The 27051-nt window shown below is 49.9% G+C and overlaps 1 protein-coding gene across 2 annotated transcripts in view; it reads left to right on the top strand.

Moving 5' to 3' along the window:
- The window catches only part of ASTN2 (astrotactin 2), a 592122-nt gene that overhangs the window by 53867 nt on the left and 511204 nt on the right, over positions 1-27051 (top strand). The window lies entirely within an intron of this gene.

Genomic DNA, 27051 nt, shown 5'->3' with positions numbered 1-27051 from the left:
TCATCGGATGCATACTGTGGATCCGATGAAGTGAGCTGTAGCTCACGAAAGCTTATGCTCAAATAAATTGGTTAGTCTCTAAGGTGCCACAAGTCCTCCTTTTCTTTTTGCGAATACAGACTAACACGGCTGTTACTCTGAAATCCATACTTTGAGTTGATTGTTTTTTGTTGGGGGAAGTGGGTTGGTCCAAAGGTGCTGAACCCCAATAGCTCCCATTGACTTCAGCTGCGGTTTCTAGGTTTCAGCCTGTCTCTGAATCTCAGCATGTGTCAAATCAAGACACCTAAAATTAGTGGATTCCTTAGAGTTAAAACCAAAACTAATCAACCAACACACACAAACTGGAGTTTACATGGTCATTTAACAGAGTAGTGAGAGAGTGGAATAGAACCCAGGAATCCTGATCCAGCACACCCTGCACTAACTGCACCTAACACTCCCCTCCTCTATTGGGCCAAACACTATACCAGAATAAGGGGAATTTCTTCCTGTCCCCAGCTGGTGTGATCATCTAATGCCCCGAAGCATGAGAATAAACAACTCTTACTTATATAAATCAACTCTGCAATGACATTAGCTGGGACAAAACATTTAAGTGTCGAATCCCTTTTTTTTGTGGTGTGTGGCAGTAATTCACTTTTCTTTTTCCTTTCCCTCCCTCCCTCCCTTTCCCAATCTGCCAGACTAGTCTCTTGATCTTTCTTGGTTGCATGGAGGATAAAGAACAGTGGGTCGATTTCTGTAGCCTTAGCACAGACCTGGGATGGGGCAGAAGTATTCCACAGCTCTGGCAACCTGAATACTGCTCTGGGCAGGGGGTTAGTTTGAATCAGAAGCAGCATCTCTTCACCTAGAGGGTTATTTTACAGCTTGGCCTTAAAACCAGGGTTTGAGAAACTTACTGGACACCCAATAGCAAAAGGCCAGTTTGAAAAGGGTGTCTGTAACTCACCATCAAGGTCCAGGGATGACATTCTGATGAGAAGACTGTTGTTGTTTTTCCCTTTTTTCAGCTTCTAGGAGAAAAGGAAGGTGCTGGGATTTGTATTGAGGTGGAACCTGCTCAGGGCTCTCTCTTTTGTACAGTACAGTGTCTGATTAAATCTGAAGCCCTACCGTGCCTGCTTCTCCAGAGCCTCCTGACTTGGGGTGGGTGGGTGGGTGGGGGTGGGTGTGTGTGTGTGTGTGTGTGTACGTCACTCCATCCTTCCCTACCCTAGCTATGCTAGTAGTATGATTCCTCCCACCCCTGTGCCATAACTCCAGCGTTGCCTTCCTCTGCTCAGTTCTTGGCTGGCGAAAGCAGGGGCAGAGTGGAATGGGTAAGATTCATGTCATTCACTGCTGGCCACAAGATAATAAATAAAGGGTAATGAAAGGGAGTGCTGAGCTGAAGCACCGGAGCTTGTCTGCAGACTCAGGAAAATGGCACAGCTCCAGTTTGCATTTGGAAGGTTTCCTTCATGGCCATGAGGCCTAGCGACTTCCCACTGACCACTCATTTTACTGTAGAACCTGAGTGTTTGTTTTTGCTGCACTTCACCTGGGAAAGTTTCCTGTTTGCCTCCGGCGAGGAAATTTTGCAACGCCTGCCTAAAACTATGGGCTTGGAACAAAACGTGTGTGCGGGAATGAGGATTAGTGCTATTAAAAACAATTAAGACTCTCCCTGCCTGGAACGGCAAGTGCTTATTGGGGCTTCTGGGGGTGATTTTCCGTTTCATCCATTCTAGATTGTGAGCTCTCCACAGTAGGGGCCATCTCTGGGTGGGTGGGTTGTACAGTGATTTGTAAAAGCTACTGCTGCAAACATCGTCAGTAGCCTGCTCAGATACCTGATGGTAACACTGCCAGAGGTGGCAGCCAGTGAGTCCAGTTCATCTGACTCTGTAGTGCATTGTAAAACTGTGGCCCTCCTGTATCGCTTACATCGTAGTCCAGCAGATGGCTCCGCCTCCCCCTTTCGCCCCTGGAATTAGCATACACGGTTTGTTTTTAAGTTTGATCGTTAATCGCAGCAGCTAATCTCATGCTTCAGTGTGACGAGGCCTCTGAGTGTCTGCCGAACGTGTGTGTATGCACGCACCTAATTTATCCTGACCTGCCAGGTAATGAGTTTTGTATGAATGTTAAACAATGAAGTCCTTGAATGTATTGACTTGAAAAATAAACTGCTTAATAGGCAGAACGCTAGGGAGCTTCGCCCCCAGACTGGAGTCATTACAGAGCCTCTGCACTTCGGCCGTTCTCGCCATTAACGGCTCACTTTGCCAGGGTCCCCAGCAGAGTCTGATCGATGCCCGTGGACAGAGGAGGTGCAGCGGGCATGGTGCAGGCAGTGCCACACCATTAGAATGCAGAGTCACGGTTCCTAAGAAGCATGGGAGAGGCTATTCCAGTTGTCATATTGGCAGCAAGTCCTGTTAGTGACTCCACTAAACTGGAAATCACCTGTGAGTGCTGGCATTCTTCCTCTGAGAGTTCAATAGTGGTGAAAGATACGAGACTAGGGGTCCTGGAGACTGCCCATGGAATGGGATACAGCAGGGGCAGCTGCCCTGCCCTGCCTTTAGGCCTTACCCTGAACCAGAGAGACTAATTCTAGACATGAGCAGGAAGCCAAACCTGAATGGCCCATGAAGTCATTAGTCTCTGAGCCCTACCCATTGGGAGCTGGACTGAGGCTGAAATTCAGCTCTTGTGGTCCATCAAATAACCGTTTGTAGCCGCTACCAACCCTCCTCAGACTGAAAAAGTCAGAGGTGGAATTTCCCCAAGTTTCTCCCACTCCTCATGCCAAAATGAGGACACGTTCACAGTAGATCGTACAATCTCCATTGCCCTTGTTTTCTCATGGACTTTGGTCAGCCGTGAAATGGTTAACAATACTGATATTGAAATGTCTGTGATTAGGTTAGAGGTAGCATCCTGTGCAGATGAATGGGGCAGTTGACAGCGGTGGGCTGCTGTGTCAGGCTGCCTGTAGATGCAGGCAGATATTGCAGATTGGAAAGGTCAGGCTATGCATTTGGGTCACTTCTGACCAGAAAGTTCACCCTGGACAGACCTCAAGAAATTCCTATAGAAAGTGATTAAAATTAATAACCTCTCTGTGAAACGTTTGGGCTTGGATAAAAAGCACCTTTAGACTAAAATATGTTTGTCTAAAATGTTCGAAAAAGCTTTACTGATGTCCCTCACTCTGCCCTGCTAGAGAGAGAAATGGTTCATGTCCATTTCCCTTTTGTTTCAGCCCTCAGTTACCCCAGGTGTTAATGAGACACTCTCCTCTTCAGTTTAATATGCAGCAGATCATTTAAAACCTCCATTCCAAACCCTGCAAAATCCTCAAGACTTAAAACTGAAAAGCAACCAACAAACAACCTTGAGATGACTTCGCTCGTCCACAGAAATTAAAATTAACTGGGCTGATTTGACTGGCCTGGGGGCAAGAAGGAATTAAAAAAAAAAAAATCTGACAATTGAGTCAGTAAAGCTTTTCTGTCCCAGGTGAACAGAGCATTCGCATATGTATCGCTTATAAATGCTTCAACTCAGGGTTCTGGAAATTGCCATGTTGTCAGAAAATAATCTGGGATGTGTTTTGAGATGCAGTTTAAATATCAATGTCTAAAGCAAAAGAACGGGTGACACTTGGAGGCAGTATTTTTGTGACGAGAGCAGGGTGCTGGGGGTCAGTACTCCTGGGTTCTTCTCTGCCCTGACTCACTGGTGATCTTCGATAAGTTATTAAATCTCCACGTGCCTCATCATACCCATATTGTGATTCTTTTATTTGTATTCCAGCCGTGCCTAGAGGCCCCAGCTGGGATCAGGCTTCCTTTTGCTAGGCACTGTACAAAGTGCTTACAAACTGAGCCGAGGAGACAGAGTGGGAGGGGGTGTTTATACCCCTTTGTACAGCTGGGGAGGAGAGGCTGCCCAAAGCCACACAGGGAGTCTGTGGCACAGGTTAGATGTCCTGAGTCCTGCTCCAGTGCCCCATCCACAAGACACCTGCCAGTGAAGTAAGGGTTGGAAAGCACGTCAGGTCATATGACGAAAGACTGATTAAGTGCCAAGGATTATCATTCTTGGTAGATCCCAGACGTCCATTTAGCACAACCAGATTCCCAGAGTGAGTCTGTGCTGCCATAATGTCACTATAACAGGTTTGGCACCCAGCTCTCGTGAACGCCCCCCTTTGGTCAAATGCGTGTGTCTGCAGTCTCCCAGCTGGTGGTGGTGTAAGTGGGTGGCACCCACCTCTCGCGAGCGCCCCCCCCCCCCTTGGGCGACGGTTTCTTTGGCGGGTCTTTAGTGGCTCAGCCCTCCGGCCGAGTCTCACACCTGGTCTGTAGGTGGAACAGAATAAACCTTTTTCTGGGGCATTCAGTCCTTACCTTCTCCTGGCCCTGGTATGGGGTAATACCCACAGGGCTTCCTCTCTGGAGACAATGTCATCTTGCAGTCCTCCCCAGGCCCAGGCCCTGCCCCCAGTGAGCTGTCCATGGTCCTGCTGCTCTTTCAGCCAGTCAGAATCAAGGTCCTCTCTTTTCCAGCTCCAGGCAGCAACTGACTGGCTCGCTCTCTGCTGCTCCTTTTTATATGGCCCTCTTGGCCCCTGATTGGCTGCTTCCCCTGCAGCCACTCTAGGCCGGTTGGAGGATGTCTGTTCTGCTCCTGTCTGGGATGGGATGGGGGAACCCTGTTGGAGGCCCCGGGCCTACTCCCGTCACAGTCACATTTATCCTCTTGCCAACAGGGAACAGTCCTGTCATTTTCTATCTTGCCCTTGAGTTTGACAGGGACAGTGCTTGGCCCTCATTTCTTGGGAAGTGAAACAAGACCAATGAAGAGAAGACAACTGGTCATCAAATACACTGTTCTGTAGTGCACCAAGGTGCTGGTTGTGCTAACCTGGAGTGGGGCACGGAGTCTGCCTCCTCCCTGATGTTAGGGGTAGGGATCTGGTGAGTGACACGGAGCAAATGCAGCCTTGGATCACGTGATGTTCATGTGTGCCTACTGATGGGATGTTTGTGGTTCGCACAGATGCCTAGGTACATACGTGCCTGTCTGGTTACCTGAGAGCTTGTCAAGCCATTTGCAGTCTTTCTCTCTTCTGCCTAGTTGTCATGTTGGCCAAATGGGTTAGAGGTTCATGTTATCTTTCGTGCTGATCTGATAGCCCTGGCCATGCTGGCCTCATTCACGCCAGACACAGCACAGGGAGTGTCAGTGCATCTTGTACACTGCTTTCCCCATATACCTCAGTGCTGACTGCTACGGGTCAGGGGAGTTAGGCTTCTCCTGGGATTGCCCCCAAGGGTGCCAGTTTGGGGTGGGGGGTGGCTTAGCCACCTGGCTGTGAACTGAGACCATCAGCCCATTTCATATAGGCCACCAAATGGTCTTTGGATGATGTCTCTTTCATTGTTGCTGTAAGGTCCTGGCTCAGAGGCCAGCCTGGTGATATGACCATCCTTCCCACCCCAAAGTCCTCCAGCTTCAGTCTCCAAGGCTGCTTAACATTGACTCTGACTTGTTTGTTGCCTTTAAGGTTGGGCAGCAGCATTACCTTGACAAGGAAAGGAGTACTTGTGGCACCTTAGAGACTAACCAATTTATTTGAGCATAAGCTTTCGTGAGCTTTTCTTTTTGCGAATACAGACTAACACGGCTGTTACTCTGAAACTTGACAAGGAAGTGTTTTAGAGCTCTGTAATCCCTGCTGGTCCATCCTCATTACTTCCCTTCTCTTTCTTCAGGAGGGCAACTTTACAGTGGTAATTAGGGTGGGATTGGCGAGACTTTCTTAATAATTAAGTGGTGTCACGCAAGGAGCAGGAAGGAAGGAGGATGGGGAGACCATCAGTGTGTAGGGGCCAGTGAGGTCTTCCTGGGAATGGAGAACCCACTAGCTCTCTTGAGCCATCCCATGCAGCCTGGAAACAGAGCTCTGGCTCCCTGAGTCCACCTAATTAAGAAGTTGCACAACTGGAATCTGTAGGAGGATCACAGAGAGGGTAAGTGATGTGTCACAGCATAACTGAACCAAAATAGTGTAGCCTGGATATTGTATTAAGGGGAGCACTTGACACTCCTTAGCAATACAACATCCAGGCTTGAGCGCCAGAGGTGTCAGCCACCTGCAGCTTCCATGGCCTTCAGCTGGAGTCATGGATACTTGGCTCTTCTGAAAATCAGGCCATTCATTTCCACTAGTCCTTCTGAGATGCAGTAGAAAGGAGGGCAGTGTGAGGAAACCCGTAGGAAACTGTCCACTAGTTGCTGTAATCCAACATGGTGTTTTTCTACAAAGAAATTATTCTAGGTTTCTCCAGCTTTGGAGGCCAGCTGCTTCCCGTACAGTGAATGGGTAGGGAAGATGTTTGCTGTGGCAGAGATAAGACCTGGACTGCTGGTTCAAATCCTTCCCAGGTCATAGTTACCCTAGTGCTTTGCAGCTATGACTGCTGTTTGGCATGTGCTGAAAAGGGCTCGGATTAGTTGTCTCCAAACACATCTCTGGCTGGGTGACTAGCGAGAGCGACAATGACTTTTTTTTCCCCCATGGGCTTAAATCCAGCCCACCTCAACCAGAATTTAAAAGCATTCCCCTTCTGGCAGGTATTTGCTGTTTCCAATGGACAGGTGGCCCCCACACAAGTCTCACCACAGTTGACATGAACGGTATGTCTCCATTGAAGTCAAAAGTGTGACTGTGACCCAAGAACCTCTTAATGCCAATGGGCAAGTGGTGGGGAGGGACTACAGGGATCTCTGGAGTCTGACATATACATTCTGGCTGACCAAAGAATGTCCCGTGGGATCTCAAATGAAAGCTGGTGCCACACTGGCCATCAATATCATTGTGATACGTAAGCACAGATCTTGTTTTTGTGTAAGGAGTTATGTGCACCTGCTGAAAATACAGTAGAACCTCAGAGTTATGAACGCCTCGGGACGTTGGTCTTTCGAAAGCTTACAACTGAACATTGACTTAATACAGCTTTGAAACATTTTACTCTGCAGAAGAAAAATGCTAACCCTGTCCCACCCAGCCCCTCCTTTCTCTGCCCCATCATGGGCATTCACTGCTGTAACAGGAAATAGGATGGTGGCCATGTAGGGCTCCCAGCACACACGGAAGGGGAAGACAACTGGCACTAGGACCCAGGAGGGGGCGTCCAGCTGCAGAGGCAGTGAGCCCCCTCCATCACCTGGCAGGAGATGTGGCTCCATCCCACCCGCTCCGTTCCCTGCCCAGGTCTGGCTTGCGGGGAGAGGGGCCGAGCAAGCTGGAAACGTGCCGGGGAGGGATGTGCAGTGTGGGAAGGACAGGCCAAGAAGAGCAAGCCCTGGGCAGCTCGGTGCTTGCAGAAATCGGGGTGGGCGCAGTGGCACGTGACCCTGTGTGTGTCTCCCCCCCTGCTCCGTGTCTCTGGGGGGGCAATGCCCCTGTGCCTTCCCCCCAAACTGTGCCCATGTGTGCGGTTGGCTGGTCAGTCTATAACTCTGGTGTTCGTATCTCCAGGGTTCTACTATATGTTAAAGTCTGAATCAAGGTACTTGTCTGGCATCTTTGCTGGTGACAAGTCCTATCAGACAAGAGGTGTTTATCCATTTCTCTATTTACATATAAGTGGAGTATTGTGCCATTCACAGTGGGCTTCCTGTCATCAGTCTGAACTGAAGGCAAAGAAAGGATTGTGAGAACTTCAGAAAGAAATTAACAAACAGGAAGGGAAAAACGGCAGGGGAGGGAACCTTGTCTTGTGGTGCACTTCAAAGGTTTGCTTGACTCTGCTGGGGGGTATAGAAGACACCTGGGCAGCCTGCATTGAGGGAGTCGAAAGGATAGCGATTTTGCTTCATGAAAACAGGGTCTCAGCCAGGTTTGGCTGAGAACACTGGGATGAACTTAGGGTGAGAAGAAAAGCTTCTTAAGACAAAAGAATAATGTCTTAGTTAAAGGTTTCAGAGTAGCAGCCGTGTTAGTCTGTATTCGCAAAAAGAAAAGGAGGACTTGTGGCACCTTAGAGGCTAACAAATTTATCTGAGCATAAGCTTTCGTGAGCTACAGCTCACTTCATCGGATGCATTCAGTGGAAAATACTTCAAGTTTGAAGTGAGCTGTAGCTCATGAAAGCTTATGCTCAGATAAATTTGTTAGCCTCTAAGGTGCCACAAGTCCTCCTTGTCTTAGTTAAAGTTCAGTCTCTAGAAAGCATATGGTGATTTTGTATGGTATGTAACTGTTTGTTTCCAATATTCTTACTCACCGTCACTTGAATCTCTGTTCGTTGATGATAAATGTATTCTTGTTTTACTTGAGTGCTGGGGTGCTGAGTTGAGTCTTACAAGCTGGCGTATACTCCTCCCTTGGGAACAGCAGGCCTGGAAATTCTGAGTGTGCTCAATGGCTGGGCGCTGCCGGGAATACACGGAGAGTTAGGTTGTGCCTGTCGCTATCTGTACAGAGAGAGGAAGGCCTGCAGAGGCAGCTTGTGCTGCCAGGGCCTGGTGGTTTCAGGCAGCTGAGGTATGCAGGTATGCACATGATTGCTTTGCATTAAGGGCAGGTGGTGGTGAGGTGCCCCCAGGGAGCGTGTGTAGACGTAACCGAGCGAGCTGGATCTCAACAGCTGGGAAGTTGTGGCATTGCAGGCTAGTTGCTTGAATACATAGCTGGGGTCCTGGGCCAGGTTGTTCAGCCCAGCCCGCAGTCTGAGCTGCCCTGGCTTCATTGCTGCTGCTAACGACCAAGCTAGCTCAGGCCTGTCTCCGCGTGCTGCAATCCCCCCTCTGGCTGTAGTATAGATGTACCCGAAGTTGCATGGTGATTGAAAGTCTCTGCAAAGAGTCTAGGGACTGACGGGTCCAGGGAGATGCAAGAGGTGTCCCTGCAAAGCCAGGATTCATGCACGTTGCTGGGCAACGTGGGTGGAGATTGCATTGCGGCCATAGCCTGTTGCCATTAGCCCAGCTGAGGATCTAGCTATGTCAAATATGCTAGTTCTCCTACTCCCCCTTGAAATCAGTTGTCCTGCTGGGCATGAACTGACTCCAACACCGCCCGTGGGAGAGCGTGTGAGGGGCCTCCAAGAAAGAGGTGTCTAGTGAGCTTTGCGGCCGAGGCGGCTGGGTGCTGGGATGTTTTAGTGGCACGCTGGCTTCTGTATTTGACATCCTCAAGTGGGGGTGGAGCCGAACTGCAGGCAGAGCTGTACTCTGGAACACATGACTTACGAGGAGAGGCTGAGGGAACTGGGATTGTTTAGTCTGCAGAAGAGAAGAATGAGGGGGGATTTGATAGCTGCTTTCAACTACCTGAGAGGTGGTTCCAGAGAGGATGGTTCTAGACTATTCTCAGTGGTAGAAGAGGACAGGACAAGGAGTAATGGTCTCAAGTTGCAGTGGGGGAGGTTTAGGTTGGATATTAGAAAAAACTTTTTCACTAGGAGGGTGATGAAACACTGGAATGCGTTACCTAGGGAGGTGGTAGAATCTCCTGCCTTGGAAGTTTTTAAGGTCAGGCTTGACAAAGCCCTGGCTGGGATGATTTGATTGGGGATTGGTCCTGCTTTGAGCAGGGGGTTGGACTAGATGACCTCCTGAGGTCCCTTCCAACCCTGATTTTCTATGATTCTATGATTCTGCTGCACCTGCCCTGTGCACCAGCGCCCAGCAGTCTCGAGGGCTGTGAAGCAGACCCCTCTGTGGGTGCTAAAAATCATTAAATCCAAAGGGAGAAAGCAGGACCAACTGGAATCCTTTAGTTTGTTTCTTCAGTGCGTTCCAGACTCTCTAATTCAGTGCTAGGAAAAAACCTCACTGTTTTTATTGCGAGCCCTAAAGGCTCCTGTTTAATTGTCTGATTTAAAGCCTGCAATAACCCCTTCCAAAAGGGAGGTGAGGAGACTGCCAGAATGCTAAGCCCCTTGGCTTGAAGATCTCTTCGAGCCCCGGCTATGGCAGCACCGCTCTCTGCTTTCCCTGCCCCAAGCCGCTTCCTTCTGCAGGTGCCTCGAGAAATACCTACTCGTGCCAGGCCTGAGGTTCTAGGTTGGCCATCTGACTCCAGCGACGGGGGCCTGGAGAGAGCACATCTGGCATCGGTCATGATATGTAGTTTCTCAAGAGGGGCGCATGAGGAGCATTAACCACCAGACTCCTTGCCCAAAGAGGAGGCTGTTGGTGAGTGTAAGCCTGTGTGAATAGCTCTAGTCCTCCCTCCTGTCACAGGGACGAGGGAAATGGAGAAGCTTCGAAAGGAGAGTGGGTCAGGCTGAGGAGAACGGAGCGTCCTTGTTATGCCTGTGGATGGGCGGCCCGCTCCCTGTGGCCTGGGGCTTGAGGAGGAGATCTGTAAAGGAACGCAGGGCAGTGAAAGCCAAGGGGTGTGGGGAGCCCGGCTTCCTTCTGTGTTGGAGCTGGGAGAGGGATGCTTATGCAGCAAATGGCCACCCGGTGCTTCAGTTGAAACAGTGCAGCTGCTGCTCTGGCTACAGCTTCTCTCCTGCTGCCCCTGTCTTGGGGACAGAAGTTGGGGATACTGAGGGGTGTGGACGGGTCAGATATGTTGCGGCTCCTCTCTCCCTCCCGCCCCGTGACAGTGAATGCACATTTCTCTCCATCCTGAACGCCAGGCGGATTTGCAGTCCCCAAGGTGCCCGTGGTGCTAGGCAGGTGTCACGCACTGATTGACAGGCAGGGACAACTAAATACCTTGGTAACTAGCCTGACTTGTGTTCCACCTCCTGCCTGCCCTCCCTTTCCCCTGATGGGAGCTGGCTGGGGAAGGGCATTCTGGGCGGTGTTATGTATGCACGCCGGCTGCCGTGCTGGGGACAGTAACCTTCTGAGGTCTGCATTTCCATTCCATCATCAGATTGCTAAATGCAAGAGACAGCTCCCGTTCAATAATTCATAACCCCGTGGAGCTTCTATCATATGGGGGGGGGGAGGAGGAAGGGGGGGGGGAGAACCCTCTGGTTTGCCCTTCCTCCAGGCAGAGGAGGAAGGAGAGAAGTAATGGAGATTGTTCTGTCCCTGGAGCACTGCAATTTGGCTGGGAGGCAAGAAATTATTTGTACAAATCCCTCCTCAAAACCAGAGTGAGATGCCCTGAAAGGGAACAGGGACACGGTGCAGACAGACGTCTTTGAGGGAGTAAGCCTTCAGTGCTGGGCCCTTGGTGGAATGGCATTGCATCTGTGCCATGGGAACAGAGTGCTGCCCAGAATGGACTCTACCTTGCTTTCCCTGGAGACCACGGACAGTAAAGTCGCCTGCATCAGCCTTCTGGGAAGTTTGAGGTTAGGGTAGGCAGGAGTTGATCCTACTGCTTATAACCAATCAGACCCTTCTCCCCTCCCCAGCTCCTTGTGTAGCTGGCCTCCTGGTAGAAATGTCTCCAGTGGGAAAGGGAGGAGTGATCTTGTATTTGCATCCCGGTAACAAGCTGTTTGGGAAGCAGCAGTGTCTAGTGGCTTAAAGGCAGAGAGCTGGGCTTCCTGGACTGTTTTCCAGCTGCCACCGACTTGCCAAGGGTTGAGGGTGGGAACAGACAATTACGGGTATGCTGCCCTGGTAAATTGCTTTCCATTAGAAGGTCTCAGAGCGCTTGAATCTGAGAATTGTTTTCCCTGTCATACAGATGAGGCAAATGGGCAGGTCCCTTCATCTCTCTGTGCCTCGGTCACAGAGCCAGGAATGGAACACAGGGTAAAATTTTTAAATGGGGCCCAAGTGACTTGGTAGCCAAAGTCCCATTTTCAAAAGTGACATTGAAAATCAATGGGTCTTTGACTACTAAGCCATTTTTAAAAGTGCCCTGAAAATCCTCCCCCAGGTCTCTCTAATTGTAGGCAAGTGCTCTCACCCCGAAAGCATCCCACCATCTTTGGATGTGGGGAAGATTCTAAACCCGCTCTGTGCGTCCGGTTTACTCTTTATAAAACAATGCAAATACTCACCTTTGCAGAGACTTTATGAAATCCAAGTGCCTTCCAAGTGTAAAGTGTTTGCTGGTTGTTTAAAAGTCACTGGAGTAGCTTGTGTTCGTAATTTTAAACAATAGGATAGTGGGTTTAATTTGCTCCAGAATCATAAATGTGATCTTCATTGTGCTTTATGAAAACAATAAAGCTAAACTCTAATAACCACAGATTTCCCTTGCTTTATGTGTGTGCATCCTTGGGGAGCGGGGCCTCAAGACTTGACTTGTTCTGCATTAAAACTCTCTTAGAAGCGCTCAATTTGGTCGCTGGTGGAGAGCTAGATTATGAATTTGCTTTGGTTCCGAAGGGAATTTTCTCTGCCTTGAGAGTGCTTGAGGTGAGCAAAAAGATGCCTCTGGAAAAGGAATCCGTGTTGGTAGCAGAAGAGCTCAGCATTTCAGTACAAAATCAGGTTTCATTTAAATTACAAACTTCTATTTATATACAAGTAGGGTTTTTTTTGTTCTTTGTTGTGTGGTTTTTTTTTTTTTTTTGCAATGAGTAATACTTTTATATAGCAGATTCATAGGTTTCAAAGCACTTTACAAAGGAGGATGCTCTTTCTCAGGTGGGCAAACTGAGGCACTTCATCAAAGGATAGTGGACATGATGTGACGATACAGACATTTTTTACAGAACAATGAGTTTTTCAGCAGATCGTGACCTTTCATATGACACCATGCAAGGCATGAATTGTATGAAATATCACAACCACATGCCAGTGAGGAATATGGGGGTTAAAGGATGCTGGTTTGAGGTATTGTGAATCACTGCACCTACCTGCATGTTTAGGTTCCTAAATACCTTTGAAAACTGGCCCAAAGTGACCTGCCCAAGGTGACAAAGGATGTCAGTGGCAGAGCCAGATGTCCAGACTCCCAGTCCTGTGCCTGATCCACTAGACCAAACAGCTGTTAATGTATTTTACTATCTAAGCACATGCATTGAGGAGTTTGTGTGAGGGATTTAATATTTTAATACATTAAGGACGTGATCTTGCAAATGCCTGCTCACATGAGTTGTCTTGCTTGCAAGAGTAATTGCATTGAAGCCAGTGAGACTATCTGAATGAGTTGGGGCTGCTCCCGTGAGTCAGAATCGCCCTACCGGTGCTAGCTTTAATTTAGTTAAAATAACAGTGGAGGTGTGGCAGCATAGACCCTGGCGTGGGCTAGGGATGGGAGCTTCTGGGCAGGTTTGTGTAGTCTGCCCCAAGCACCTGCTGCTGCATTGTCACAGCTATTTTAGCCATGCCAGCCAGATTACAGCTAGCGCAGGTATGCCTCCCTGAGCTGCAATCACACCTCCGATTGCAGCAGAGACCTACCAGCTGTGTTTGTAAGATCCAGGGTCTTATGCTCTTCATGTAGCAGAGGGATCTGCACGCAGGGGGCCATTATACTCAATATCATTGAAGGTCCCAGACATCCACTTGGGAGTAAAGGTTTGCACTTCTCAGAGTCAGGCCCTTAATTCCTAAATTAATTGGGCCTCCCTTGGGAGAAAAGGCTGTGGACAAATGCAGGCAGCTGCTGCTGTCCCTATAAAGCAGGGGCTCTCAAACTTTTTTTACTGGTGACCCCTTTTACATAGCAAGCCTCTGAGTGCGACCCCCCCCCCCCTTATAAATTAAAAACACTTTTTAATATATTTAACACCATTATAAATGCTGGAGGCAAAGCGGGGTTTGGGGTGGAGGTTCACAGCTCACGAACCCCCATGTAATAACCTTGCGACCCCCTGAGGGGTCCCGACCCCTAGTTTGAGAACCCCTGCTATAAAGGGAAAGAACGTAACTTGGTGGTGCACTGACAACTCTCATCTACATGTGGCTGGGATCTGGTATTTGGATTTATTAGCACAGAGCGTCTTTTCTGGTTTTTTTTTTTTTTTTTTTTTTTTTAAGGTTTCAGGCTGAAATGGCTCAAGGTCCAGCCTTGAATGTCTGCACAGTCCTGCTAAAAATGCCATGCTCTCTCTAGCCAGAATGCCAGCGATCTGGCACCTTGTGTGATACATACCTGGAACTGGTAGTGAACCTTTCTCCTTAATTAGTGGGATTGTACCTTTACCTGCAAGTGTGAGCGGTGTCCACATAAGCCAGTCTCCCACCCACAAATGGAGGGCAGAACAAGGCAAGCCACAAGGGGGGAGATTTCAAAAAGTATGTCGGAAGTGCTCGTGAAATTCTAGCTGGCTGGTTTGGTGCCTGAATGGGAGTGGCGCTCTCCTGAAAAAATCTTAGTGCTTGGGCAGAGAGAGGGAAGTTTCCGTGAGAATGGTCAGTGTTGAAGTCCCCTGTTGTTGGCTTACCCTGAAATTGCAATTCTGGCCTCAAAGCACAATCAGCTGGCGGAGAAGTTCCAGGAGTTAATAGAACGTCAGCAGCAACATGGAAGTGTAGCTCAGGAATTGTCTCTGTTTAAGCCACAGTGGCTCTCCGGCTTCAGAGCGCGCTGGGGATCTTTGGCTGCCTAAAAGGAGCTCCCCTCAGAACAGCAGTGAAAAATGTGTTTAAACTTTTCGGAGCTTGTAGTCTTGTTTTATCCCAGGATCCTGAGGTGGTATTACCCGGATGGTACGTCTGGGAAAGATGCAAAGTGAATAGATGGGGAGTGGAACTGCCGGGGAATTGATGCAGGGAGCTGTCGCACATTTGGAGAGAGTTTTTGTCGTTCCTACCCCCCCGTCCACCCCCTTAAGCTGTGCAATTCTGTTTGTACCTTAACTCCTGCTGGGCAAGCCCATCTTCTAGGGACCGTGCAGACGTTAGAGTGCGGAAGTCGTCCCCTCTGGCTGTTGATCCTGCCCTGGGCTCCTGCCAATGGAAGAACTCCTCTGAAAGGGGCTGGAGCAGAGGAGCAGGAGCGAGAAGGTTAATGGGAGCTCCTGATGCATGGCGCTGCTAAACCAGCAGCTTGGATTCTTCTGCTGATTGAAAGTTCCAGGTGGCAGGAGGGATCGGTGTCTGTTCTGCGCATGTTGGCACAGGGATACAGGCACCTGACCTTTGAATCGGGGAGAGAGGAAATTTCCAAACATGTGTCAGTGCAGTCCCATCAGAAGCTGGGCTCTAAATCATTACCTTCCAGCCTGCATGCAGAGTCGTCCAGGGAACCTATTTAATTAGGGGATACATATGGAAATCAAGAATTAGTTGCAGAAAGCTGTTCTCCTCCTTACTTCCTTTAATGAGGAGATTGTAGGGATTAATTTCTCTCTGCCCCCATGATCCTGGTGTGTAGATCGAGGCAGGAATGCTGAGCGTATCTCCTCCCTATACATATATTTAGCTCATCATGGGCAGCTTCTCTCCCTCCCTGGTCCAGACCCTAAATACCTGGTTAGCAACCGCAGCTACAGAATTATCTTATCAATACACAACATACTCCCCCTTGGATCTATGGCTCAGGGAATGAAAGGGGGTGGGATGCCTCCACAGTTGGTGCGTGCTTTGGCCTTTCACCTGCAAAGACCCTGGGTAGTTGTAAAACGGGTCAGGTTAGAAAGAGCTGTTGGGTCTCGTCTTAGTTCTGCAGGGAAACCGTCCCCCTTGACTTCGTCTTGCTCAGGAAAGGCCAAGGGCTTGATGAGAAGGGTTGGGAGGTTAGGGATTCTGCAGATCCCGATTGGGATGGTATTGGCAGAGTTCTCCTGGGAACCTGGCTCTGTGCTTGCCAGGCGCTATGCCCAGCATGCTAGCCCGGGTTACCAACCACCCCACTCAGTGCTCCAGGGCACCAACAGACATTCCAAACCGAGCCGAAAGGTTTATCGCACTCCAGGGGCTGGAAACCTTGTGCTGCCTTGGGGGAAAAAAAAAAAAGCCATACTAGCTTCTTTCCCTGTCTCACTTTAGGGGGCCAGTTTTTTCTCTGTAATAAAAGCCAGTCCCCTTTCTCCCCACACACAGAACTAAAGGAAGGCCTGTCGAAACCTTTTTGTCTGGTCAATCCTCCTTTCCATAGCGTGGCTGCGTTCTTTGCTCCAGTATGCCATGGATGGCCCCATGGGTGTGGGAGCAGTGCTGTTGGAAGTGGGATTATAAAGGACTAGCTACTCCCATGGCAGCCCAGCAGTATTTCCCGAGGATCCGGGCTTGCACTGTTATTTCACACAGCGGGCTTGTCTGTGGCGAGTCAGAACATTTTGCAAAGAGTGGGTATGTTTCCCCCTCCTTATGCGTGTTGCTCTTTCCCCAGCAGTTGCCAGGCAGGTGCGTTTTTTTTAAAACCTCCTGGTTGAAACTGTTCCCTTGAGCCTCTGGAGCAGCTGGGCTGCTGAACAGAGCCGAGCTTTAATCGCCAGAGATGCAGCAGCCATTGATCTGCTGGTCCAGAGGCTCCATGTACAGAAGGTGGCATGAGACGCTGGCTGTTGGCACGAAGTGGAGTGTTGGGTACAATGTAACAGTGGCAGGGAAAGTGCCCCCCCCCCATCTCCAGGTCTAGACTTGGCCAGCCCACAAGAAGAGGGTCCCATCTCCTCCAAGGTCTGGTGAGCAAGGGAGTTGGCCATGTGATTTCCGTGGGCATTGGTTTCTTCTTCATTGCCTGCTCTGTAGAATGGGACATGCTCCAGGTAGTCTAGAGGTCACTGACTTGTTTTGTGGCCTTTAGCAAATCACATGGCCTCAATTTACCCACCTGTAAAATGGGGATAAATATCTACCCCTCAAGGGGTTGTTGAGGTTTAATGTTCACAGATGTCTTTGATATCCTCAGAGAAAAGATACTGTCGAGTTGCCAAGGCCTGTTATCTGGGGCTGATTGACAAGAGCTGTGCAGCCTCCATCCATAGAAGGGTTGTTCCACTCCAAGGGATGCTGAAGCTGCATGGCTTCCTTAGAGCTTTGCTTGGCAGTTTGTCAATCAGGAGGTGGTGCTGGAGGCTTTTAAATAAGTATTTTTGTACTCTGCGGCTCCTTCACTGGGATTGTGGCTCAGGTGAAATAACGATCTCATGCAATCGCTATAGTCTTTTCCCAGGTGTCTCTTCAGAGAACTGCAAGTATATGGGACAGATCCCTTGATGTTTATATTGATGGAGAAGGGAGGCGTGACTGGTCTCCATCCCTTCTCGAGATGGTCTCTGTGAGTGACATGGATGTCTGTAATGGGGGAATCGGGAATCCGGAGGGAAATGGAAGTTTGAGTCCTTAGGAAAAAGCACTGCCGTGTGCAAACGCCTCTCCCTGAGCCGACTCGTTCTTCTCACACCATGTAATGCTGCGCACAGGTTTGAAGAGCCACGGGGAGCTGAGCAGCGTGAGGGGCCTGGGCACGTTTGCCGGTGGTCTTGGCTGGCAGAGCTTTCGGAGTAATGGCGAGGATCTTGCTTTTGGAGGAGCTCAGGAAGTCACAGAGCAAGGCCGCTGTGACTGTGGGTGTTGTACAGGGATGCGCAGGGTGACTTCCAGGCCGCTATATGCGAGGACGCTGATACGATGCGCTAGGTTCCTAATGTCCTGAAACGTCCGGTTTCTGTTGTGCCTGTTGGTCACTCGCACGGTGCATTGGCTTGTGTCAGTCACTGACCTGCAAGGGCTTATCAGAATTGCAGAGTGGCTTTACTCTGAGCACCATTGCTCTAAACGCTAACAGAGCGATCCGGGCTGTATGGGGTAAGTCTGGCTGTCGTACTGGGGTTGGGAGGAAGGGGGAGCAGGTGCCAAAGAGCATCTCTTGTGGCAGGGGTGTTCTGGGTCTGCGTTCACATTGCTGCGTCCTCCTAGAATCCTACTGACATCTAGCCTGAAATAAGGCCGGGGATGCAGCATGGGATGGAGAAATGGTTTTAGTTGACGAGTTGATACCCTGTATAGGTAACACCAGCCAGCCCCTCCCATTCCCAGCCCTGCCCAAGCTTCCACCCGTGCTTGTATCCAAGCTAGATGTCTCCTGCTATTAAAGCGCAGCAACCGGTAACTCCAGGAAATCCGTTTCCTTCTCCTGTTTTGGGAAGAAGGCCCTATGGGGACTCTGCATCACCTGGGCGTATGGGACGTTGTGGGGGCAGGAGAGAGGCATTTAGTGATTGTGGGAAATTAACGAACATCTGCTCTAGTGAATGCTAAACCCAGCTCTGCCACAGCATCCCAGCCCGGGTCTGCAGTGCACCCCCCTAGTCGAATCCAGGGCCCCGAAGCACTGCAGCTCCCCTAGAAAGCCGCGTAAACGAACTTCACGTGCGACTAGCAGAGCCACCTGCCATTCCAGTCTCCAGGTCTCTTCCTGGAGTAGAGACAGAGTGGTTTTCATAAGGGTTGTTCTGAACACTCAGCCGGGCAGCCTCCCTGCTCACGGCTGTGCTCTGTTGTGCGCACGTCCTTGGTCAATCGGAGTCTCCGCTGACAAATAAAAATGGAATTGAATGGAATGGAATTGAAAGTCAAAAGGGCTCTGTAATAATTTTAGGCTGCCTGAGGCACCGTGCTGAAGCCCTGGCATTATAAATAAGGGTAATGTACTAGAGACTGAATTACAATCAAAGCAGCCATAAGAACATGGAATGTGCACCACGCTTATTTAAAGGATATAGAGTCAGACTATGATCTGTAGACAGCGCACTGCTGGCAAATCAATAACCACTCACTCAAATAGGGGCCAGGAGGACTTTGATTAGAAACGGGGAAGGGATGTGGGGACATTGGGTGGGAGTCCAGCCTACGGGGAGTAAGATCTGCATTGGGACGCCCCATCCCACCCGTTACCTCTGACAACTCAGAGGCGGGGAGGGGGGGGGGTTGCTCAGTTAAGAATCGGTCTCTTCCTCCTCTTCGTTGCCTCTCTCATCTCCAGAATCTCAGTCCTGATTTCTAACTTACATCCAAGCTTACACTTACTTTAATTAAATTTAGTCTTTTTTTTTTTTAAAGCATGATGCCAAATGTGGGTTTATGAACTAGTCCTGGGGAGTGGGGGAATATCCAGATTGTTGGCTCTGGTTCTGAGCCCACTCACCCCAGAGTAAATCAGGAGTCACTCCATGGAAGTCGGCAGGCTTATTCTGGTATAAACTCAGTTGAAGGGATGTCTTGTGGGCTTCCACTGAGAGGATGGTGCTCAGCTGGAGGGGCTGGGATTTAATTAGGAGCTGGTGCTAGCGCCTGCAGAGTCACTGTTGTGCTAATGGAAATGTCTGCAGAGCAATCACTGTTTGTTAGTTAGAAGCTCTTGGAATAGCTGGTTCAGCTGCTGTTCTCCCCTAACTAGACCACGTGACAGCTTGGCAAGGAGGATGGCTCTTCTTGCAGAGATCCTTCTACGCTGCCTTGAAGAGCTTGCTACAGCCACCATCCCTGCAAAGAGGAGCTGTTCCAGCTCCCAGCCAGAATACATAGTCTGCCTTGGAGAAACCAAAGGCTGAATGAACGTAGCAATAGGAATAAACACTGGGCCAAATGCTGCCTTCAGCCACGTGCAGCCCACTCCCAATGAACCCAGTGCCTGAGGGGAGAACCTGAGCAAATGTGTGTAAATCTCCAAGGTCTCACGCTAGGAGGTCTCTAGGGGTGTGGTAGCACAAGGAGGTGCATGCACTGGTCCTGCATCTCTTTGAGAGCTCAGGCTCCCGCCTTCTGCAAGCGAAAACAAGCTGGGTGCTTCGTGGTTCCTCCTCCAAATGGCCAAAAGCACCAGCTAGTTCAGCCTCCTTGGTGACTTCTGCTCAGAAGAGACCAAATGCAACACAATCCTTGGCATTTCCAAAATGCTGGGGGTGGCGAGGCAAAGGATTCATGGTAAATCCTTTGCTGTGAGGGTGGGAGAGCTTGTTCTTGCAGCCGCTGAGTTTCCTCTGATACTTTGGCAACCCTATGAACTGCTTTGTGGGCTGGGGGTGGGGGTGGGGGTGGGTGGATTAGCCCTGTGGCCCAGCAGAGATCTTATGAGGGTGGTAGGACAGTGCTGGGTGTATCTGAAGGACATAAACATCAAGGAGGGGAAGGAAGTGTTTGAGGTGGTACAAGGGCACATCTGCGTCGGGTGATGGTTAAAGATCAGTATTCGGTGCTGACGGTAGACCTATATCAGCTACCTTTGATCGTGACTTGGTATTGGCTTGTCTGGCTTGGAGGGTTTCTGTTCCCTTTGCTGGCAGAGCCCAGCGTTAGGTGAATTGCTCTGCTCTGTGGGGGAGAGGGACTCTCAGGGCACTGCAATGTTAGGTGCTCTTGGCTCTTACTTGCCGTTCCAGAGGCTTAATGAGGAGGTGTGGGTGGGAATGCCGGCACTGTGCTGGGGACACCCAGCTTTGTCTCCCGTTAAGGAAGCTTGGAGAGTGGCTGAGCGTGTCTCCTTGTCAGAATGCGAGCAGTGCTCAACCCAGATAAGGTGGAGGTGATTATGGAGAGTTGGGAGAAGCAGCCAGTGGATTTGGCAGGGCCTGCATTGGGTCCACCGATTGAGGGTGTGCAACCAGCATTTGCTGCCCGGTTTTGCAAGTTAGCCACCCCCACTTCCCCTCACAGAACCTGAGATACTTTTAAAAGTAACAGCAGCAGTGCCAGGGTGCCTTTTTCCATCTCTGGGAGGTTTGAGTCCTTTCCCTTTCTAGTCATCCGCACTTCTAGTCTGGACTTCAGCAACGTGTTGTACTTGGGGCTACAACCTAAATCCACTCAGAAGCTGAAGCTTAATGCACAAGGCAGCTCCCTGTGTAAGCAGGGTGCCTAACCAGCACTCCAAGGGGTGTACCGGCTGCACAGGAAGAGTCCCCTGTGGCCTGGGACATCACCCCATGCAATAGTTGGTGTGAAAGAGAGACCTGCCTTGATTCTGGAACTCCCTCCCTTCCCAAATAGTCATAGTGCAAAGCCCATCTCAGTGGGCCCTTGGGGAAGGCTCGGGTGAGGGGCTTCTTTAGGGATCTGAAGAGGGAGCGAAGTGTCTTTGTTGCATGGCTGTCTTTGTGTTTGGGATCTGCCCCATCTTCTGTGCTGTTGCTTTCGTTGTTAGTGGTCTGAGTGGTAAATGGTTATCAGGATGCCTAGAGGCTCGGGAGATGTCTCTAAAGATGTTAAATGTAGATACATAAATAGGGGAGATAATTAAGAGCAATGGGATAAAATGCTACCTTCACCATCTTCCTCCTTTCCTAACCTTCTGAGTTTCTCTTCCCTCTCTGTTGCCTTTCACAGTTGTGCACCTGTGCGTACATTTCCCTGTGAAGTGTGTTTGTGGGGACAGGGCAGTTTGTAGAAAGACGCCCGAGAAAACAAAGCGGTGTTGAAAGTGGGAAATAAAGGAAGGTGCAAGCTGATGAGCGGGATAAAAAAATTCCTCCAAGTTAGGCCTGTCTGTGGAGTAGTCTCCCAGGGGATGTGGGGGAAACCCCATCGCTTGAGTCATTTTGAAACTAATCTGAACGCAGCACTAAAACTCAATTCCGTAGGGAGCAATCCTGTGCTGCCAAGGGCGGGCGGAGATTTCTGTCTGGGAGATGCTGCATAATTTTGGATTATATCTTAAATGGTAGATAGCACTGAAGCACTTACAGAATAACGTTTAAATGGGGGTTACGTTTGTGGGTACCTCAGTGCAGAAGAAACCCAGGGCACAGAGCGGGAGGCTTATTGCAGGGCAGAATAGAGCTGCGGGTGAGAAGATTCCAAAGCAGTTGACAGCGCTAGGTCTGGCTTTAGCCGGCATGAGATCAGTTCACAAGCATGGTCGTTATAAAAAATATATATACTCCCCAGATCCGTACTCAGTTTCTTCTGGTCTCTTTCAGTGGTGGTAACAATTTGGTCTCCTTGTGGGCTGAGTGAAATCTTTGTTGGGAGGGTGCCAGGCCAGGTGTTGGGTAAAGGGGCATAGAGGACATGATCTGTGTGCTGGAAATTCCCTGGAGCCTTTTTTCCCCTAGGGATTTGGTGCTTTGCGTAGACAAGCCTGGCGGATTCCAGCAACCTGGAAAAAGTAGAGAGCGGGAAGAAGGAAAGCAAAGCACAAGGAATGCTCGGTTATCATGGGGAGATGCTCCAGAGATGAGCTGCCATGGGCAGATTGGCTTATTTTAATAATGACCTTCAGGAATTAAATGAAAATACAATAAGCAGGGCAGATGAGAAAGAACAAGCCAATTAAATACAAAACATGCTTTGTAAAACTCCATGACAGATAAGGCAGGGCTGCAACCTCCAGAGTAACTGATGAATGCTAAATCACTGCACAAGGGCTGGGGAGGAGGTGTGTGTGGTGGGGTGGGGGAATGGGTTTAGGCTATTGAATATTTCAAGACTTGCAGCCTACTTTGGAAACCGGAGAAAGGTGAAACGGCTGTGGTTGCTTTGCTTTGCTTTCAGTAAAACAAAGGGGGCGGGAGCAGGAGGGGGTTGAGCCGGCCTGGAGCTGGAAGGCATGCAGTAACAATTCTCCAACTTTAATATCTGCTGTTTCATTTTATATTCATCATGTCAGCATAATCTGCTTTTATGGGAATCGTCTTGGTTCTCGACCAAATGCATTTAGGCCCTTTTTCTTTTAAGTTTGATAGTAATGTGACTTGAAGACTTCAATGAAATGTTTATATGTAAGGATTGTAGAAACAGCAAAGGAAAAAATGGAATTACAAAGTTGGAAGGGATCTTACTCCTCGGTCTCACCTTGGACCTTTTTCACGAGCAGGTGACTTAATGGCTGGCTCAAGCCCGGTTCCTGGGTTCTGCTATAAGAGACTGTTTACCTGTTCCCAACAGTGGGGGTGTGACAGCTATTGCTTGGTTTCTTTGGGCTATTACACAAATCAAAGTTTTTGGGGGGCAGGGAAAGGCTCTGCCACTCTGCAAGGGCATAGAGCTTATGGCCAGATGGGACCTTTAGCTCGCCCTAACCGGACCTTCTGCTGGGGCAATGGACACCATCTTGGATGCAGGAGAAGGAGCATCTCATCATGCCTATGGCTATTAATAAAACCAACCCCTTGTACGTTGCTGTTAATGTACCTGTGCTTGATAGGACGGGGTGAGACTCACTTCCTGCCCCAAAGAGCTTGCAGCATAAGGTTGAGGCGGCGAACTGAAAACAAGTCACAGGGCGAGAGTTTGGGTAAGGGTGGGTGTGGGGGAGGGCAGGAAGGATGCGTGGAAGAAGGGGATTTTGAAGTGGGTGCTACAAGGAGAAGAGGGGGTTTTGGGTGGGTGAGAACAGCCAGGCATAGGTGGGAGCATTCTGAGATACGGTGCAGAGAATGGGAGGAGGCAAAAGGAACAGCGAAATTAGGCATTCTGGAGATGAGGCAGACATGTTGGTGGGGGAGGATTTGTGAAGGCCCAGGCCTCTGGGTGAAGATGCTGAATGGGCTGAGGTGAGAGATGGGAATGCCTGAAGGAAGTGGAGGTGGGGGAAGATGTCAGTGTAGAAGCAGAGAAGGTACCTTCAGCAGCAGCCTTCCGGCCACACTGGAGGTTGGAGAGGCAGTGGGGTCAGACGGCGCCTTGCTAATCAAGGTGAGAGCTGGTCAAGGAGCGCAGCAGAGGGGATAGTGAGAATGGGGTTGAGGGTGGTGACAGACCTTAAGGAGAGTCTGGCGGAGGGGGGAAGAGGGGAGTCAGAAGTGATGAGATTGGGAGAGGCGTATACGAGCGGGGTTGTCGGTGGCGAAAAGGGGCAGGGAGAGGGATTAGCAGCAGACAGGAGTTCAGTGAAGTCCGTGGAGCTGTGAGCCCAGGAGTACACATACAGTAGGGGGAGTCGCTGCCAAAATGCAGATGGGATCCTCCTGTATTGACAATGGGGGCAGGGGGGATACGAGGCTCGCCCCCAGCTGCAGGGTAGACGTACCCATAGGCTAGTGTGTTCTGAGGTTTATTAATCTGTGGTAAATGGCACCCAAGTTTTGTACCCAGCCCTTATCAGAAATTGCCTAGACACAGGATTTCCAGTAAAACTGTGGAATGAAGCGTAAGCTGAAGTTTCCAGACTAGCCGCCTTTGGGAGGAGGCTTTGATGAATATGGCACGTTTTCCTTTCCGAGGAGTCTAGCTTACTGAAGTCTTGTATTTCAACTAACTTCAAAACTTCCCCAAAACGTTCTGCTCTGACCAAGAGGCACCACATGCAGGCATTCAGGCAGGGAGGAGGAAGTTCCTGGAAAGGAGTAGGGATTGGGGGGGATGTTGACTCTGGAGTGTTTCCAGCCTGGGAGGCAAGGCCTGAGAACCACAAAGAAGCAACAGCACAGATTCTCCGTCTCAGGGCTGGTCTACACTGGAAACTTACATTGACGTCGCTACGTCTTTCAGGGGTGTGACAAATCCGCACCCTGAGAGACGTAGTTAAGCCAATTTAACCCGTGGCATAGACAGTGTTGACCGAATAATTCATCTGTTGCCCTAGCTACCGCCTTTCAGGGAGTTGCATAAACTAGAGCAATGGGAGAGCCCCTCCCGTCCCCCTAGTGAGTGTCTACACTCTCTACATTGCAGGGGCCCTGTTCTAGCTATAGTGGTTTAAGTGTAGACACGGCCATAGTCCTAGGAATAAAAATGATTGGCTGAACCTCCTTTCCGAAACTTGGCAGGGACTTTTCCCTTTGGCTGCAGTGCCTCCGAGTGGCAGCAGATCGGCTCAGTGCTGATGGAAGTCCCATCTTTCAAATGACATTTAAACTGGTCCCCATCTCCTTGTGTTCATTGAAAGGGCTTGTAGCGCTTTCCCCAGACTGCAGTTGGGCTGTGTCCGGGACAAGCCCTCCTGCTCTTGTGAGATCACGTTCTGCCTCCCCAACCTCTCCCTCCTTTGACACGGGGCTGGCTTCATACCTTAGTGTCCTATAGGAGGCGCAATGCTAGGTTCCTCCCAGAGGGAGCTATGTTTCGCTTATGGGAGAGGTAAACTCTGTGCGAGGTGCTGTACGAATGTGGGATTTTAATTTTATGAGACTCCTTTTAAGTTTTATCTAACCCTAGAGTGTCCTTGAATGTGACCTCTGGGGTTCAGTTTTGTTTTGCAGGGAGCCAAATGCAAGGGCCACCTTTGCTGGTGTGCTGCTCCTGGAAACGGCTTTATTTATTTGCTGGGATGGGGACTGGGTTATTTGCAGAAAACCTGCTTTGGCGGCGGAGGAGTTACAGTGAATTCATGCATCTCTGAGGTGCAAGCCTACTCTGTTTTGTATTCCAGGCTTCGGCAGGAGTTTATTCTCAACAGAATGGGCAAACTAGCGGTCGCTGTGCTTGCAAGGTCGAGATATCTAGCTGTCCTCCCATTAGATTCAGGTGGTGGTGCCATTGTCTCCGATATGTCGATAGAATAATTAGCGAGGTAGTGAGCAAGGGAGTGTGTAATATTGGCCTAACCTTGTCGCTGCAGACTGCAGCCAGGGATCCAGCCTGCTGTGGGACAGTAGAAACCTGATCGACAGGTAAACCCAGCCCTGTGGAAAGGTTTGGATTTCTTGATGAGGCTTTCTCTTTGAGCGCGTGATTGTTCTCTTGGTCTAAAACAATGACCGTAGGAGTCGTGTGTTTTCTGATGCAAAACGTGTGTTGCTTTCAGGGCTGGAAAAATCCATTTGCCCCTGAAGAGCGGGGGGCTTTCTTTGCCGAGTGAAGGGGCCTGAATGGAACCATTGACTTCTGCAGAAACGGGTCGAAGGCTAGACGCCTGGTGGCTACTAGGAGAGCCTTACACCTGCGATGTTTTCCTGAGTCTGCAGGCTGACAGCTGCTAATCAGCCCCTTGACTGGAGGCCCTGGTGTGAAACTGACCAGGCTTGTCTCTTTCATGGCGGCTGCTCCCAACCTTATTGGCAGCTGTGAGGCTGCCCAGGATCTTGTTTAGTTTCAGGCTGCTGCTGTCCCTGGGTTGTGCTGGAGGCTCCCTCTCTTTGGCATCTGCTTTCGGCTAGAAGAGATCTGAATTTTCCAAGCCCCTGATTGTTTATGGTGCCCGAAGTGCGCAAAGTGCTTTGCAAAACCTGGTATGATACAATCCCAGCCCCAGGCTGTTTACGGTGTAAATTTGAGTATCCGGGGCATGAGAGCAGAAGTTCATGTCAGCAGAGGAAGGCTAACAAAGGAGCCATTCCAGGTGTGTCCCTCTCGTGCAGCAGCTTGCTTTCCCACCGGCACTGCCTCCTGCTGGTGTCTCCTTGTGCTTTTCCACCGTGCTGAGGAAATGGCTGTGACTGGTTTTCTGTGCCAAACATAACTGCCGTGCCAGTGAGCTAGTCCTGGAGGAAGGCGTATTTCAGGGGTGGACAAACTGCAGCTTGCGAGCCACCGCGTGTGGCTCTTTTACGGTTAAAGTGCGGCTCGCAGAGTCGTCCCACCGCTCCCGTTCCCTGCCTACCAGTCTGGTAGGCAAGCTGGGGCTTCTTGCCTGTGGCAGGATGGTGGTGCTGAATCCCCTAGCTGCACCACCCTGCCGCAGGGCAGAAACCCTGAGCCCGGGCAGGTGCGCCCAGCTCACGAACGTCTGGAAATTTGCTGAAGGCAGCTCAGAGGGTCAATAAGTTTGGCCACCCCTGGTGTTTTTCTTATAACTGTCCGCTGATCTCTGCTCTCTGGCTTCTTCCTCCAATTTGAACTGATGGCAAAACCCCTGTTGAGATAACACCTCAGATCCCTAGGAGCTACATGTTGTTCTTGAGCATCTGTACAGCTGGAGGATAGTCAAGGGACCTTGTATTTCAGGGATGAGATCCTCTGCCTTTCATTGCATAAGAAACTTGTGTGTGTGTGTGTGTGTGTGTGTACACCATTCGTCTGTCTCCTAATTTGCAAAAAAGAATGACCAGGTTTACATAACAGCCCTATCACAAGGGCTGAACAGTGTTTAAAAACAGATTACAATAAATATCTTGCGTTTCTGTTGCACATCTTATCCAAAGATCTCAAAGCACTTTCTAGCCAGTAATTAATTGGGCCTCACAACTACCCCAGCCTCTGAAGCAAGGGCAGTATTCTCATTCTGTATATGGGGGAAATGAGGAACAGACATGGAGTGACGTGCCCCAGGTCACCCAGCAGATCGGATGCAGTTTTGGGGATCGATCCCAGTTGTCCTGGCTCCTAGTCCCTTGCTCAAAGCACTAG

The sequence above is a fragment of the Chelonia mydas genome, chromosome 16 (assembly GCF_015237465.2).
Source record: "Chelonia mydas isolate rCheMyd1 chromosome 16, rCheMyd1.pri.v2, whole genome shotgun sequence".
Lineage (NCBI taxonomy): Eukaryota > Metazoa > Chordata > Testudines > Cheloniidae > Chelonia > Chelonia mydas.
This window is presented reverse-complemented; position numbering and strand designations above follow the sequence as displayed.